At 46.1% G+C, this 17935-nt stretch overlaps 1 pseudogene; it reads right to left on the reverse strand.

The window, feature by feature from the left end:
• Window positions 1-11043: 11043 nt before the first annotated feature.
• On the reverse strand, window positions 11044-11140 carry LOC114895125 (annotated as a pseudogene).
• Between the last annotated feature and the right edge of the window lie 6795 nt (window positions 11141-17935).

A 17935-nucleotide genomic window follows, 5' to 3' on the forward strand; every position in this document is an offset into this window, starting at 1 on the left:
CAGTAGTACCAAATAGATGAAAACAACCAGAACATTGTTGAATAAATTGTGAATCATCTATGCAACTTTTTTAAAGAACAAGGTAGAACTTTCTGTTCTCATTTGGCCCCTTTAGCAAGATACGCTATAAAGTGTGGGGAGGAGGGCCTGAGATGGGAGGTACAGAACTGCATAGTCTAGGATTGCAGACTGGGAGCCAGAATGCCTGACTCTGAATTCTAGCCTGGCTGCTTACTGTGTGACCTTGCGCAAGTTATTTAACCTCTCTGTGCCTCACTTTCCTTATCTGTAAAATGTGAGGATTATATGAGTTATTATATGTAAAGGGCTTAGAAGAGTGTCTAAATAGGGCATTTCATAAGGGCTATAGAGGTATTAGACGGTATTATTATAAAGCAAGGGCACTCTGTGCTTGTACACTTTACCGTCCCATGAACTGCTTTCCCAATCATTTTTTAGGAATTTAATAGCAGCTTCAAGAGGAAAGCTACCATGTACATTTGCTGGTGTTTTATCCACAGGCACAGGACGGGTGTGTGCACGGCAAGGCCCTGGAACACAAGGTAGCTCAGATCTGCTCCCTATATTCCCTGGCTATGGGTCCTCATGTAGGTCGCTTGTGATCTTTGGAACCCTTGCTCTGCCACTTAAAAGCTGTGTGACCTTGGACAGGTTACTAAAATCCTCTGAGCATCAGTTTGTTTACCTTTTAAACTGGAGATAATGAGGGTACCTATCCTTGAAATGGCTGGAAGGATTAAGTGATATAATGGATGTAAATGTTGAGCACCGTACCTGGAATATAATACAATGGTGGGCATTATTACTACTTCTAATCTTCATGAGCTGGGTCCACCACATAGGGGACTCATTATAATGGGCCCCATACTTCTAATCTTCATGAGCTGGGTCCACCACATAGGGGACTCATTATAATGGGCCCCATTATTCAACCCGAGGAAGCTGAGATCAGAGAGGTTAAATACATGCTTAGATCACACAGGTAACAAGCAGGAAATGTCTTGTTAACCTCTCACTGGTTCTTGTGTTTTTGCCATGTTTTCCCACCTACTATGTGGTTCCAAGATACCTTATAAACTTTGGTGCTGGCACCTGGTGGGTACGAATTAGCTCTGTTCATCAGATGTAGGGAGGGATGAAATGCCTTCAGAGCCTGGCAAGCCCAGGTTTGAATCCTGACTGTGCCAAACTGAAAACTCCCACTAGAATGTAAGTTCCACATAGGCCGTCTTCTTGCTGGTTCTCTCCCCAGGAATCACCTTGTCTCCCCAAGAATCACCCAGTCTGGGTTCTAAATCAATGCATAAAAAAAGAACTAGGTATGGTCAGAATTCCTCTGGGAAATCCCATCAATCATGTGCACGATCCTGTAAACAGGGTTTGTGTGCACAAGCCCTTCCGGGATAGGGCAGGGATAATGGGTGGGAATGAAATGGATCCCCCCTCCATGTGAATGCAGGGTGGATAAGGCATTGGAATGGTGAGAGCAGACTCTGAAGAGTATACATACGTATGCAAAACATGCAGCCAAGGATTTCTTTCTTCTTCAGTGCATATGTAGTTAAATTGGCTGAAGTTAAATGCACATTTGATGGGATTCTGCTGTAGTGTTAAAACGTTGGTGCAAATAGGAAGATAAGGGGGCAGAGGCAGTGACACAAACGCTAGAGATCATTTCATATGTGCATATTTCTCAAATTACCTGAGGAGGATAATATGCCCTATGAAAGTCTGCACCCAGTATTTCCCTCCTGAGAATCTCACAAACATTTCCTCCAACCATCAAGTTCTACAAGGTTCAGCCCTGAGTCTGGGCTTCAGGCCCGGCTCTGGCAGGAAACCCCACGGGGCCCTGCACTGGATGGAGCAGAACAGTTCTGAGTCTGAGCAAGCCAAGGCCCAGCAGCCTCCTATATGACTCAAGTGGATGACAACGGGGTTTGGGGCTCTGTGGTGATGAGCACACCCCACTGTCCACAACAGGCCAGCAGGAAGGCTGGCCAGCTACTGCCCCATCTCCCGATATCTGGAGAGAAGTTGGAAATCCTGATAAAGCTCAAATGTTGGTAACTAATTCGGACTTTTTTTTTTTAGTTGTATGAGCCAAACAGAACACTTTTGGTCCAAATCTGACGTGCAGTCCTCCGGCCTGCAATGCCTAGGTTAAAATTTGGAAAGTGATTTGTCACACCAACTATTTAGGGCTCTCTGTTTCATGGGACCAAGCGGCCAAGTTTCCTGGTCACTTTCAATGGTTTCTTTCGAGAGCCTTAATTACGTTTCAAGATTCACTAAAATTGGGAACCAAAGGGGGAGAAATGTTTTAAGAACTTTTCACAGAGTTCCATGTCAATATAGCTGTAATCAAGAAGATTCCAAGTCCAACACCAAGGGGGGAAAGTGGAGGGGGAGGGTGGTGGTGTTGGAATGAATTGGGAGATTGGGATTGACATATATACACTAATATGTATAACAATAAGAGCCTGTTGCATAAAAAATAAATAAAATAAAACTCAAAAATTCAAAAAAAAAAAGAATATTCCAAGTCCATTTGAAAGAAATCCACAGATATGGAGATTAGCTAAGAACCCAAAGGTCAGTCCAGTCTCTTGCAAAGAAAAACAAAGAAGCCAGGGGGATGGGGAAAGGAAATACCAGAAGGAAAAATACACACGTTAACAATATGTGAGGAGGTAAAGTTATGGGAAGGGCTGCCTGGTAACCTATTATGAACAGAACAAGATATCTGACTTTTCTTCCCAAGAAATAAACTGAGAAAATGCGAGACATAGAAACAACTGGAATTTTCTAATTACATGCTCACTATTACATTAATGTTAACCGTTTTGTCTACTCCACTACATGCCTTCTGGAATCTGAGCCCCACTTCTCTGTTTCTGTTTTTGGCCACGCTGCACGCCTGTGCGATCTTAGTTCCCCAACCGGGGATCAAACCCGCACCCACTGCATTGGAAGCATGGAATCTTAACCCCTGGACCACCAGGGAAGTCCCCGAACCCCACTTCTTCTCGTCAATTCTCCTCCCTGCTGGACCACATGGTTTCCATGAGGGTTTCCAGGTGAGTCAATCCCTTAGTCTAGGGGTGGTCACCTGACCAGAGCTGAGCCAATGGGAGCCTTCCCTGGGCTTCAGGCCCCACAGAGTCATTGACCAACGAGGCGGAGCTTCAAGGTCATCCTTTCTCCAGATGAGAAAGGTCCACTGTGCACGAGCTGCCCATTTTTCCCGACTGGAGAACATCACTGACCCATACTGGATCGCAGGCCACCTGAGAGGCCCAGCAGCACCACAGTTCTTGGTTATTTGGCCCCTCCATGGATCTGGGCAGCCAATGAATGATCACTTTGCTTAAGTTATTTTGATCTGGGTTGCAGTCACTTGTCATCACTGTCTTTCACCAGAAGAGTGCTGACGTGTAGACACTGTGTAGACTACTGTCACGTAAAGCTATGACGTGGGCACTTGCACTGTGTGCTAAGCTACCCAGGAGCTACCAAATTACCCAGGGAAACAAACTGTCTCCTCATCAGGGTACCAAATTCCTACCAGCAAAATCTACCTTTCCAGGCTTAACCCAGCTACCCAGCAATGCACAATATTCTCCTTTCATAAACACACCCTTCAAAACAGTGCTATCCTTCATCTCATTCTCCCCTTCCTCAGAGTGCCTTTTTAAAGCAAGCGATATATGGCTTTAGCAAAGAAAAAAGGTTGGCTGCCATAAGTGAATAATGTAAATTTTTATTTAGCCCCAAAATTCCTTGAGGAAAAAAAAAAAAAGAGAGAGAGAAACAATTGGCAGGTTGTTAGGGGGATAAAAGCGGGGGGTGGTGGGGAATGGGGATATTCATTTGTTTTTAAGTGAAACTTGCAGTTATATTGTAGGAAGCCTCAAGGACTTGTCTGTTTAGGCAACACACTTCATGTGTCCACAGAGAACTCACGAGTCCCCAACCATCTGGGTCATTTTTTTTCCCCCATAAATTCGCAGTACTTAGAAAACTGGAAACTTGAGAGAAATCAACTTCTTTTGATAAGCCATTGCAATATGAATATTGTCACCATGGAAAAGAAACTAAACCTCATTCTAGATTTTATTTTTGAGGTAACAGTGCTTTGGACAGAATGCAAATTTTTTCCCTTAAGAAAACCACATATTTTGAAAAGAGGTGTGTTTTTTTGTTTATTTATTTTCTAAACCAAAAAACTCTGCTCCAAAGGTATTTAAATTGATATGACATTCTATTTTGCCTTCTTGCATCAAATGCAAGATTATGTCATAGGTCCTCTACAGACCCATGACAATGACAGGTTAAGAAAAGAGTTGTCAAGAAGGAAGAAAGGTAACTTCACAGTGAAGAGACCTGGCAAACATGACCTGGGTCAGGTGATCGAGTTTACCATCAGCAGTAAGTCATATTGATAGTATGTACCCTTGATGTGATGTGATGTGATGAGAAGGGCACTTTACCACAGGGGTCTTCCTCCCTAAAACCTATCCCCGCAGTCTATAACATAAATAAATCCCAAGTGAGGGGCATTCTACAAAATCCATGGCCAGCACTCTTCAAAACCGTCAGGGTCATCAAAACCAAAGAAAGTCTGAGAACCTGAACCAGCCAAGAGGAGCCTAAGGAGACACGGGGACTGAATGTCATATAGTGTCCTGGGTGGGATCCTGGACCAGAAGAAGGACATTAAGGAAAAACTAAACAAATCTGTATAAAGTATGGACTTTACTTAATAATAATGTATCAATAGTAGCTCATTAATTACAACAAATATACAATGTATATACAATTAATATTCAAAATGTTAACTAACATGTTAACCAAAGGGGAAACTGGGTGTGGGATATATGGAAATTCTCCGTACCATCTTTGCAATTTTTCCGTAAATCTAAAACTATTCTAAAATAAATTTTCTTTAAAAATAAGTAAATACTGTAATCTTGTCTGATATGCTTTTCACTTCTTAGAATAAAAAAATTTTTTTTAATTGATTTAAAATGCCAAATGTTCTATGTTGAACTTAAGACTTAATTTAGATCATATTTCTTTCTTTTCTTTTTTTTTAAATTTGGCCACACTGTGCAGCATGCAGGATCTTAGCTCCCTGGCCAGGGATCAAACCTGTGCCCCCTTGCAGTGGAAGCCTGGAATCTTAACCACTGGATCGCCAGGGCAGTCCCTAGATTGTATTTCTAAATTTCCAGAGTCAACCAGACTGTAGTTTTTCATTAATAATTCTTATCATTCATCCAGGTTTTAATTTAAACCATTGGTAAGGCTAAATCTATGATCTTTACTTTTTCCTATTTAAAAAGTTATACCTGACATGGCAACTATTAAAACATGTGTTCTCTACATGCGCCACCCACTCAGACACACTGCCTCTTGAGTGGTTATTATGCAATATCAAAATCATACAAAGCCAAATGACTTTTCACTCAATTAAAGATTTCTGGGAACTTTATCTTCCCCTAATCTCCCTCCTCCTTCCCACCATTTACCAATATATTCAAAACCTTCTTCCGAAATTTAAAAAACGTTTAGCTATTCTTTTTAACTGAAGTTGGAAATAATTATTATTATCATTGAAGTCTATATACGAATTCATGCTTTAGAAAGAGGTCAACTCTAAAAAATTTAGTTTGGATTTTCATTGCTAAACCGAGGAAATTCTAATGTTCTACTGATAATCTGATGGAAGTCCAATAAAATGTTTGTTAAACATATAAGATAATAAATAAATACTGATCTGTTTAAAAAAGAAAAGTTATACCTGGGCTTCCCTGGTGGCACAAATGTGGTGGTTAAGAATCCGATGCCTGCCAATGCAGGGGACACAGGTTCGAGCCCTGGTCAGGGAAGATCCCACATGCCGTGGAGCAACTAAGCCCGTGCGCCACACCTACTGAGCCTGCGCTCTAGAGCCCGCAAGCCACAACTACTGAGCCTGCCCTCTAGAGCCCATGAGCCACAGCTACTGAGCCCACATGCCACAACTACCGAAGCCCGTGTGCCTAGAGCCCGTGCTCCACAAGAGAAGCCACCGCAATGAGAAGCCCGCTCAACGCCATGAAGAGTAGCCCCCGCCTGCCGCAACTAGAGAAAGCCCACGCGCACCAACAAAGACCCAATGCAGCCAAAAATAAATAAATAAAAAGATAAAACTAAAAAGTTATACCTGCTGTTTTGGTTACTAATCCATCGTCTTCTTAATCCAAGGATAGAATTGAAGAAGAGTGGACTCAGCGAGGATCAGCCCCTCTTTAGAGACACTTTGCCGTGAAGGGAGCAGAAAATGCCCCAGCGACAGAGGCAAACCTGTGGTGAAGGGGGGTGGCTCCTTTAAAGAGGGTGAGACCAAGGCATGTTTGAAGGTCTATGCAGACGTTCTCAACCTGGGTGCTTCTGCCCTCCACACCCAGAGAACACGTGGCACTGTCTGGAGAGGTTTTTGTTTGTCACACTTGAGTGGGGAGCAGTACTGGCTTCTAGTGCGTAGAGGTCAGACCCCATCCACACCCTACTGTTCATAGGTCAGTCCCGCCAAGAGAGAATTAATCCACGTGTCACTAGTACAGAGGCTGAGCAACCATGGTCTACAGGAGCGACACAGGATGGGTGTGGAGGTGCAGGGGAGGAAACATGATACCAGAGTCGAAGGCAGAGGCCACAGGAGTGAAGTCCTCCAAAAAGGCGATGCACACCAGGACACCAGTATGGGAGTCTGCCTGAGACAGAAACAGGATACCGCTTCCATTGTGGCAGGAAGGAAGGTGACCGTGACCACCTTCTCAGAGAAACGGCTTCCATTATGCCTATCGGGTGGACACAGGTCATGTATCCTGTCTCCTGGCCACAGCTGATTGGATTTAGGGTGGACCCTCGCCCAAGCCAGCCCAGTCGGATGCTCTCTCCCGGGAATCGGAGGGGAGCGTGGGCTTCCAGTGACCTCTGAGCGGCTGCAAGAGCTGCCTGCAGTGGCCATGTCCTGCAGTGAGCATAGAAAAGTAAAGCATCAGATGCAGAGCAGGAGGAGACTGAAGTCAACGCCCAAGGAGAACCAGAGATCATGGAGAGAGAGGGATGCCACACTGACTCTTAGCGGATTTCTGATTTCTTCTTCCCATCCTCAGTCAACGCCCAAGGAGAACCAGAGATCACGGAGAGAGAGGGATGCCACGCTGACTCTTAGCGGATTTCTGATTTCTTCTTCCCATCCTCACAAAGTCAGGCCTCACTGTGATCCTTAAATTCCTTGAAATGACAATTTTTTGCTTAAGCTACTTTGACTGGATGTCTGTTGTTTACAACCAAATTATCCGTATCTAGACCCATGTTCATTGTTTAAAGTTTGGGAAAGGGAATTCCCTGGTGTTCCAGTGGTTAGGACTCTGCACTTTCACTGCTGAGGGCACAGGTTCCATCCCTGGTCAGGGAACTAAGATCCCGCAAGCCACGCGGTGTGGCCAAATTAAAAGCAAAATTTTTAAAAAGTTTGGGGAAGACTGGAAAACATAAAGAGATTTTTTTTTTTTTTTCAAGTACAAGCAGTTGCATGGACAGCTGTCAGGTAGGTAGCGACCAATAGCAGTGCCATTTTTGCCTGCCCAACATCCATTTTGCTTGAAGTATCTACAGTAATAGGATGTAAATCTGAAGTTGATGGTGGGTGTTTTATCGCCTGGAAGGGCTAATCTGCCTTAGAATGAAGTCAAGAGAGGAAAGCCAAATTGAGAGATAGAGAATGATTGCTTATGGTATCTTTTAGATCCTGGATCCAGCTGTACGTGAAGCCACTGGCCTTTTCAATGATATGAGCCAATAAATTCCCTCTTTTATCTGAGCCAGTTCGCATAGGGTTTCCATTCATCCGCAATTAAATAAGCTTCAAGAAGCTTCTTGGGTCAGGAACCTGTGCCGAAGGATCATAGAACAGCGCTCCTTTTCAACCCTAAGCCAGGAGGAAAGACTATGGAGTGCTGGCTGGAAACCTCTGGCACCCGCCTCCTTTCTTCAATGTATTTGAGGAAAAAACACATTCGGAGTTTTGCACTCCAAGGATTAAGGAGGGGGCCAAGAGGAGAGATGAGGGGGAAGGCAGAACCTTCTCTCTGAATAAGAACAGGGACATTGTTGACACCAGAAAGGCCAGGCCAAAAAGGAGGGCCATGTTGACAGGGGCTTAACCACCCGCCCGTGTCAAGAGCTGGAGAGAGCACCAGGCAGGTGGACGCGGAGCCCGCAGGTGGGCTTGGGGGTGGAGTCTGGACTTGAACCCAGCCAGCTTGGAACTCATTTTCTTTTGGCCCCCTGTAACTTCCTGTTTCCCCAGGGAAGGAGGCACTTTGTTAAAGACAAGGCTCTCCCGGCTTAGCAGACAGCAAGAATTTCTCACAAAACACTATTTTGCCGCATTCAGTGTAGATGAATCAGACGCCAACGGATCCAATTTATTTTATACAAAACAGAGTCTGTAATGATGGGAAGGTCCTCACAAGGCCGGTGGGTTTTATTAAGAGCAGAAGACTAAATTAATCATTCCAAGATGTTAGACAAAACCCAAACACACCCAGTTTCCCTTGTCGAGACTGGGCTGATGCTGGGTTGGCTGTGGGCCTCTCATCCAGGAACGTTTCCTTGCAACGAGGTCTTGGAAACGTTTTATCTCTTTATCCTCAAGGCCCACTTGGGTGCTGGAAATGTCAGTCCGCCATAAGCTCGGCTTCCTGTCTTTACGACCTAACTCAGCTCAAATCCAGGGCTCTTTCAAGGAAACATATTCTTATTTCTAAACATTCCAACCTGCTCTCTATACCAGTTTTGGGCCAGGTCTGTGGCTATCACCCAACCTTCAAGCTATGGCCCCATTTCAGTCTAAGCATGAGAACAACCAGGTTAAACAACCTGAATGCTTTCTCAAGGTCCCATCTAGGTCCAGGGGGATTCAGAGTTCCCCCATGTGTTTCTGGGGAACTGGCGAGGCCCTGTAACGAGGGTGCTCGTTTGGCCAGAGAGTGTTGTGAGAGTGTTTCCTGCTGTGAATGGGAATTTAAGCGTGACCATCCTGACATACGTAAAGAAACAACTGTGAAAGGAGAGAGATACTTGGAACTTTTGTAGGCAGCATTCAAATCTGTCTCCAGTTTATCCCTCTAACTCTGTGGTTCTCAACAGTTCGCACCTCCACCCGCTAAGGCGTCTTTTGGTTGTCATCAACTGGAGAGAGGCATCTAGTGCGTAGAGGCCAGGGATGCTGCCAACCGTCCTACAAGGCACAGGACGGCCCCACCACAAGGAATTATCTTGCCCCAAATGTCAATATGGCCATGACTGAGAAACCTGCTCTAGCCACATGCATGGATCTTCGAGAGAGGAAGGCTCTGGAATAAAACCCAAAAAGCTATTTCTGTAAACCCTGCAGAATAACAAGCCCTGAGCAGCACCAAGAAAGCATAACACAGGGAAAGGAATTCTCACTGGCTGGCTCACGGCCTCGCATAACCAAAGACTTTGGTAAGATTGTTCAGGGGACACCGGTGTGTTAATTAGGAATGTTTCAGGATGCAATTAAGAGAATACACGCCATCATAGGCCTAAATGATGAGGCTTCTTCATCCATTACAGGAACTCCAGAGACAGGTGGTAGTTTCACAGATCCACAATGTCAGGCTTTTTCCGTGATTCTCTGGGCTTTCCACTACTGAACACAGACAGCTGCCTCACCTCTCTGAGCCTCTCTCAACAACTTGTGCCAGAAGTAACGGTGTGCCAGTTCCAAGCTTAATCTCAAGAGACTTTGTGCTCTTCTACTCCATTTCTTGGACCACTGTGTCTTCCCTGAGGGCATGCCCGGGCTAGCCTGCTGGAGGATGGGAGCCCATAACGAACAGGGCAGGACCTCTCTGCCTAGAGCCAGCCAACCCTGCGACCTGCAGGCAACCCTGGAATACATGAGGGAGCCCACATGAGACCAGAAGAATTACCCAGATGAGTCCAGCTTAAATTGCCAACTCACAGAATCAGGAACTAAATACATGGTTATTGTCTTAAGCCATTAAGTTTTGGGTGGCTTGTGATGAGGCAAAAATTACCTGATACATAGAATGACTCCTCCCATCTCTCAGCCCTTGTGGCACAGGTGGGGCTGACCCTCAGGCCCCAGCACAGAATCACGTTGGCCAATTGGAGTGAAAGACAGGACTTTGGCTGCAACTATCACGAAAGAGGTGCTGGAGTGTAAAATGGTAGACCATGAGCCCAAGTTGCCTAGTACTATATGGTACCATACAGAAAAGACTATATGAAATGAAGCCATCACAGAGGAAAGCAGAACTAAGAGACAAAGAGAGATTCCTGGCTTTATCCGAGTTCTTTAATCCCGCAGTGCCTAAAGCCAGAGGACCCTGGTCTTGTCAGTTACCGCCACTTGCAACCAAACAATTCCTGACTCACACACGTGGGCAAGTGATTTCTACCACCTGAGTCTCAGTAAATTAGGAATAAGAATAGAACCTATACCTCATAGGGTTGCCATGAGAGTTTCATGAGACGCAACATGGGAAATGCCTAGTGGATAGGAAGTACTCAAGAGACAGTCACTATCTTTACACACTGTCACTCCTATCGATTATAATCTGAATTGAAACAGAGACATCAGAATTGAAACGCATTACCCAGATTTCAATGGAAACAGGTAGACTGGAGCCTCTTAACATTGATCTTGACTCTCTGATATCTTAACATTGTAAGTTGAAACGATTGGTGTAGATGAGGTACAAGACCCACAAGTGGTAAAATGTTTTTTCTCCAGGTGCAGGATCTTCCAACAACACTGATTCAGTGGCTCTCAAATGTTTAAGTCCTCCACAAAATTGTGACCTAGTGCACATAAACTAAAAGAAAAGTTTAACAAACAGTATTTCCCTTACTTGAGAGAGGTACCCCGATACTGATATTTTCTATTCTATTCCTTTTTTAAATTTAATTTTTTAAAATATGGAATGCTTTACAAATTTGCATGTCCTCCTTACACAGGGGCCACGCTAACGTTCTCTGTGTCGTGCCAATTTTATTTATTTTATTTTATTTTTTTCTATTTTTTGGCCACGCTGCACAGCATGCGGGATCTTAGCTCCCCGACCAAGGATCAAACCCACGCGCCCTGCAGTGGAAGCACAGTGTCTTAACCACTGGACTGCCTGGGAAGTCCCGTGCCAATTTTAGTATGTGTGCTGCCAAAGCGAGCTCTCTATTCCTGTTTTTAAAATTGCTTGTCACAAACGACTAAATAGATTCCATGAGCCATGACGAGTGTGACTCATTTGAAAACACTGCTCTCACCCACAGAGATTTCATCCCAACAACGAGCTGGGTTCAGAAACCACAGAAAGAACCGTCTTGGACTCTGTGTGGGGAAGTGGCATCCTCTGATCCTGCAATGTTCTTCTGGCGGCAAGGGATTTTTCAACGTATTGGGTAGAAGATGGCAAATGAAGATCAGCAGGGAAACTTTTTCCCATCAGCCCAAGGTACTGCCTCCAATATGGACAAAAGACCTCTACTTTTAGAGCATGGGTGATTAGCTGGAACAAAAAGACAAAACCCACTCTGTGCAAAAGAGCCTTTCTGGCAGCCAATTAGTAAACCAAGGCTCCCAGCCTTTGCCCAGCAGATGGTGGAACCAGTAGAGAACAAGGATGAGGACATCGGCTCTGGAAACAGATGGACCGTGGGTTTGAATGCCTTCCGACCTGGTGCTACCTGTGTGATCTGGGGCTAGTTTCATAACCCCCAGCAGCCTAAAATGAGGATAATAATTGTTCCTACCTCTAGAGTTGGTGAGAGGATTAAGTAAGGTAATAAAGAGCTTAAGCTCAGTGCCTGGCATATAATAGGCACTCAGTAATATAAAGTACACACCACACACACACACACACACACACACACACACACACTCAAGATGACTTCCTCTCTGTAATGTCTCTGTTTAGAGAGTCTATCATTTTGTAACAAGACAAGGCGTAAATAAATAAATGAGTGTATTTCTTTCTTGAGATTGTGTCTGTGAGTTAGAGATGATGAAGAAATGGAAGGAAATTATGACTGTGTTACCCTGACCCTCCTTCGGGATTCGCCCCTCATGTGTCTGATGCACTAACGCAGTGGAACTCTGTTTTTCCCGCCAGAGTCCCACAGGCGTCAGGGTTCTGTTGTTGTTAATGTGGAAGAAACATGGTTTGCTGGAAAGAGGCAGTTACAGGTGGGGAAAGGCTGCCCATCTGGGGCATCTCTCCCTATACAGTGTCCCCACCGGCTGAGCTCAATGCCCCATCATTCCACTCCTGAGACCACCTGACTCTCCTCACCAACCTCTAGGCTCCCACTTCCGTCCATTTCAACACAGCAGCCAGAGGGGTCTTCTAAACCCTAAATCAGATCATGGCACGCCCAAAGCACTTTAGATAAAAATCCAATTTCATCCTGGGGCCTGCTGGGCCCCGCAAGTGGGGTCTGGTCCCTGCAGCCCTTTCCAGGCTCAAGTCCTTGCTCTCTCCCTGGAAGCAGCCTTCATTCTGTTCCCCTAACAAGCCAAGCTTGTTCCTTCCTTGGGGCCTCTGCCTCTGCTGTTCTGGCAGCCTGGAGGCTCAGCCTGAGGATCATTCCCCAGCTCTCTCTGGCCACATAGATCTGAGCTTAGGTGTCACCTCCTCAGAGAAGCCCTCCCTGACTACCCCATTTAAGAGTACCCTCCCCACCCTCATGCCCCCAACACAGTGTCCATTGTATTGTCCTGTGGCACTGATCAGGGTCTGAAACTGCCTTGTTTGTTCATGTGTTTAGTGTCTGTCTCTAAGAATGGAGATTCCACAGAGCAGGGAACCAGAATCCCAGAGCCCAGAAGAGTACTGGGCACGTAGCAACTTTGTTGAATGAATGAATAAATGAAAGACCTGAACTTGGCCCTGCCTTTTCCTAAATCCTAGACCAGAATGGGTTGCAGTTACAATGGGTATCCCAGGATTTCGCAAACCTGCATATGGCATTTGGAAAAATGCAATAGAGATGAAATTTAATCTCTTCTAGATGTTTAAAGTCCTGCCCTAGAATTTTTTTTTTTTTTACTAAATTTGGGCGTTTGGGCTAAAAAAGCATGATGGAATTAGCACCTGACATCTATTCCCAAAGGGATTAGTTCACTTGCCTCTCCTTAAAAGTTGACAAGCCAAAGAAGTAAGATATTAAGGATCAGAGAGGAATCGGGGAGCGAGAGAGAGAAAGAGAGGGAATAGCTAGATTGCTTCATTCATCTCCTCAGCCCAGAAGCAGGCCTTCAAGCATTCATGGCTGCCTGTCCAGTGCCAACTGGGGTTGCCTGTCCAGTAAGTGCATCACCACAAGGCTCATGGGCCCCTGATACGAAATCTCTGTTTTAAGCGATGGTGGCACCTAACTGGGGCCTTGTGGGTCGCCATCACACACAAAAGAGAGAAGATTAAATTCCGGCAGGCAAGTAGCCACAGCTGCCTGCCTAGTTCTTGTCCAAACCCAACAACTTAAGCCCCTAGTGGAAGTGAAATAAAAAAAAAAAATGCAATGCCAAATCCAGGCCAAAATCTGTTCCAACATCACCAGGCTTTTACATTTAAAAATGAAAGAAAAAAAAACAACACTCTGTCTTTCAACTGAGCTGCCTTCTACGGCTCTTACTGTGTATAATGTGTACAGACACATACGCACGGGGCCCTCCACCCAGCCCGGCCTTCACAGTAGAATAGGGAGTTTACAGGAGTGGGAGTGTGGGGTGTGCACCCTAACATCACCGGAGCCAGTATTTGCTTGAGAAGAGGTCTTTCTAGATGTGAGTCTCTCTGTCCACGCCCAGGCTGTTCACCATTTCACTCGGCTGTCTGGAGCACAGTCTCCATCATTCCCCAGACCTTTCTAGAGGCCCTGCTCTGTGCAAGAGGCCATGGAACCACAGCAGGTTAAGAGCCGGCTTGGGCACCAGACAGAGGAAGGATTCTGGGCAAGAGACCTAGGTTTGCCAAGCCATGGATGGAGAGCGTCCAGCTAGGCTCTCTTGAAGGGAGCAGGAGAGCAGTGGCCACCCAGACCTGACCCCACCCTTTACCAGCTGTATGACCTTGGGCACAAGACTGGACATCACCCAGCCCCCGTGTCCTCACCTGCATCTTAGTTTCCCTCTGTCCCCTGGAGTGATTTTAAGGATGAAATGAGATGAAGTATGGAAAACACAACACCTGGCACAGAAAAACTGCTTCTAATAACAGACCACTTACTGATACCCTTTAGACCCACCCTTTGCAAACTATAATATGCCTGCTGATTACCTGGGGATCTTGTGAAAAGGCAGATTCTCATTCAATTGGTCTTGGGTAGGGTCTGAGATTCTGCATTTCTATCCAGGACATAGGAGCTGTTGGTCTGAGGACTTACTGTGTGAGCCCTGGAGGAGTGGAGCTGGTTGACAGACATGGGCCCTGCCCTCTGCTCCTCCAAACAGTAGATGTTGTCCTAAAAGAATGCCCGAGCGGGCTCTCTATGTGGTTCCACGACCTCCTACCAGGCCCACTGCATTGGAACCTCAGCCAGGCTTCTGGTACATGGTCCGTGGTCACGAGCCACACTGGGTGAGGGAATCTGCCCAGCTCGGTTCAGAGCCATCCACGGCAAAACAAGTAAAGGCTTTACAGCTTCTAAGCCACATCATCAAACATGAAGGACAACGCATGGGCCCCAAGAGCTCTCTACAGATCGTCCACAGTCTTCCTTCGCATGCCCAACCGCATAACCCAACCCCACCCCTTTACTTTCAAAGGAGGCGCCGCAGGAAGGAACATTGGTGGATGAACAGGATGGTCGACGGGCCCTGCAACCATGGCGTCCCGCTGGGTGGGCTGGTGGCAGCCTGCGAGGCTGTGGTAACGTGGCAGAGCCGTGCACGCTGCGGGCCCTACGCCTCCTACACTGCCTCTTTGTCTCAGGCTGAATTTCCCCTACTTTTTCCCCTCCTGCAGGGGAAAGCTGCTTCGATTGTTTCACTCGTAGGGCCAGTCCAAACCACAGAGCTTGGCACTGCCTTCAAACCTCCCATTTGCCAACGTCTGTTTATCAGATCCAAGGTGTGTTCTTTGGGGTTTATCGTCTGACAGGAGCACTATTTTCCAGCCGCGAGGGACATCCAACTGTTATATAAGGCCGCACCAGCCTCATTCATTCCTCCAGCGTGAACGTGCTTTTGGAAACAGCAAGGTAATTGGCAAGACGAGAATCACTGTGTGCTGGGCTGGTTCAAACGGAACGACAGTCATTTCTGTCGTGGTGAACCCCAGCCTTCCTGCTCCCTGGTTCCAGTCCAAGGGTCTTAGTGGGCGGGAGAGGCGGGGAGGGGACGGGAGGGAATCTTTAGATAAACTCTGAGTGGATCTCAGCAGCCAGAGTGATCTCTCCAGCACGCAAATCATGTTAGCTAAAGCCCATCGCTGGCTTCACAGCCTCCAAGACTCCAGGGTAAAATCCTGAATGGCCGTAGACGGCGTTTCCCAGTCTCGTCCCCTGTGAGCTCGTCTCGCTGGCCCCATGCATCTTCTCCAGCACACATCCCCCCGCCCTTGTGCTTTTGCAAACGCCAGGCCCTCTGCCTGGAACACTGGTCCCTCCCTTTGCACCTGGTCAAAGCCTCCCCGTGCTCTGGAGCCCCACGCCTCGGAGCCGACTAGGTCAAAACCTCCTTTAAAAGCAGCCAGAGCGCCTCTCACCTCTCCTTCCTACCATGTGTTACAGCACATTTATTCCTTGGATCATTTGATCAACCTCACCCCAGTTATATCATGAACTGCATGAGAGAGACCAAGCTTTTTCGGCCTCAGTATTGTGTCTCAACATCTGGTACAGAGGAACCGCTGGGTAAATGTTTCTGAGTTCCTCTAAAAGTCTCCTGCATGTTAGAGAAGTTCCCGGCAAGAATCTGTTTTTGAGAATCCCAAACAGAGGTATTTGTTTCCTTCTAGGCTAAGTCCCCATAGCCTCTCCACTGCTCCTTGGGCCTCCATTTAAAGCACTGGTCACCAGTATGGGTTTTACCATCTGTCTTCCTTGCCTACGTGCTGTGTGGGCAGACAGTGGGCTTCTAGAAGAAGACCTTGAGGCAAGGATTTGAATGCGAGGGATCTGGTTGGGAGGTGCGTCCGCAGAAGACCTGGTGGAGGGTGAGAAGTGAGGGAAGCCAGCACAGGAAGTGTCACCGGCTACCACCCGAGTGTCTGAGTGGCTGGAGCTCAATGGTGCTGGGGGGACTGGGTGCCGGCCCACTGGAAGAGACTCATGCACCATTCCTGTGAGTCACTGGCTGAGGACTGCTCCCAGGGGGCAGCAACTCCCAGTACCTCAGCTGGCCCCAAGAATGGCAAATCTCGCACCGTTACCACAAGAAGCCCTTGGGCAGAGAAATGCAGGTGCTGGTGGCTGGTGTGCACGGACACGGGGAGGATGATGGTAGGGCACCTCCAGCAGAACTTCACCTCCCTTCACTCCCAAGGTAGGATGGGGTCAGGGTCCCTGATGGTTATTTCCTTACTGGACTGTTCCTGGGACATCCATTTGGTACCCATGCCCGAACTTCCCAAGAACACCTCAGCTTCCTGGCTTGGAGCAGTGGGAGCTGACAGGATGCTTTTATCCCTGGACCGCACGATGCCTCTGACCGGCCAGGAGGTGAAGGCTGGGGGTCCCTACCTTCGTGGTTGTGTGCTAATGGCTCCATCAAACACCGCCTGGTGATAACATGGCTTTGTTTTCCCATGTCCTTTCTAAACACCTAATGGCCCTGCTATACCACTTAGGGAAATGCATGCATATGTAGCTGATTTAAACTGAGTGGCAGAGACAAGGGAACCCTCCTACACTGTTGGTGGGAATGTAAATTGGTGCAGCCACTGTGGAGAACAGTATGGAGGTTCCTTAAACAACTGAAAATAGAGCTACCATATGATCCAGCAATCCCACTTTTGGGCATATATCTGGAAAAGACGAAAACTCTAATTCAAAAAGACACACGTGCCCCAACGTTCATAGCAGCATTATTTATAATAGCCAAGACATGGAAGCAACCTAGATGTCCATTGACAGATGAATGGATAAAGAAGATGTGGTACATGTATACAATGGAATATTACTCAGCCATTGAAAAGAATGAAATAATGCCATTTGCAGCAACATGGATGGCCCTAGAGATTATCATACTAAGTGAAGTAAGTCAGACAAATATCGTGATAACACTTATATGTGGAATCTTAAAAAATGATACAAATGAGCTTATTTACAAAACAGAAACAGACTCACAGACATAGAAAACAAACTTATGGTTACCAAAGGGGAACGGGGGTAGAGGGATAAATTAGGAATCTGGGATTAACAGATATACATTACTGTATATAAAATGGATAAGCAACAAAGGCCTAATGTGTAGCACAGGGAACTATATTCAATACCTTGTAATAATCTATAATGGAAAAGAATATGAAAAAGAATAACTGAGTCACTTTGCTGTACACCTGAAACATTGTAAATCAACTGTACATCAATTTTTTAAAAATAAAATAAATAAAAAATAAAATAAATTGAGCGGTAGAACCACAAGGGATTTCTTTGTTTTCAGACACCTTATCTGATATTCCCACTTATTCTATAATAAATGTCATAAATGAACAAAGTGATGGATGAATGCACGATGTCCATCGTTATGGATTTGGCCAATGCTTGGAGAAATGCACATATCGAGATTGTTCTTTGGCAGGTAACTCCAGGCCTAGCCCCTTTAGCCACTCAACCACACCCAAATGAAGGCAAAAATTCTCTTCCT

The sequence above is a fragment of the Monodon monoceros genome, unplaced genomic scaffold (genome assembly GCF_005190385.1).
Source record: "Monodon monoceros isolate NGI ecotype Baffin Bay Population unplaced genomic scaffold, NGI_Narwhal_1 Super_Scaffold_13, whole genome shotgun sequence".
Classification (NCBI taxonomy): Eukaryota; Metazoa; Chordata; class Mammalia; order Artiodactyla; family Monodontidae; genus Monodon; species Monodon monoceros.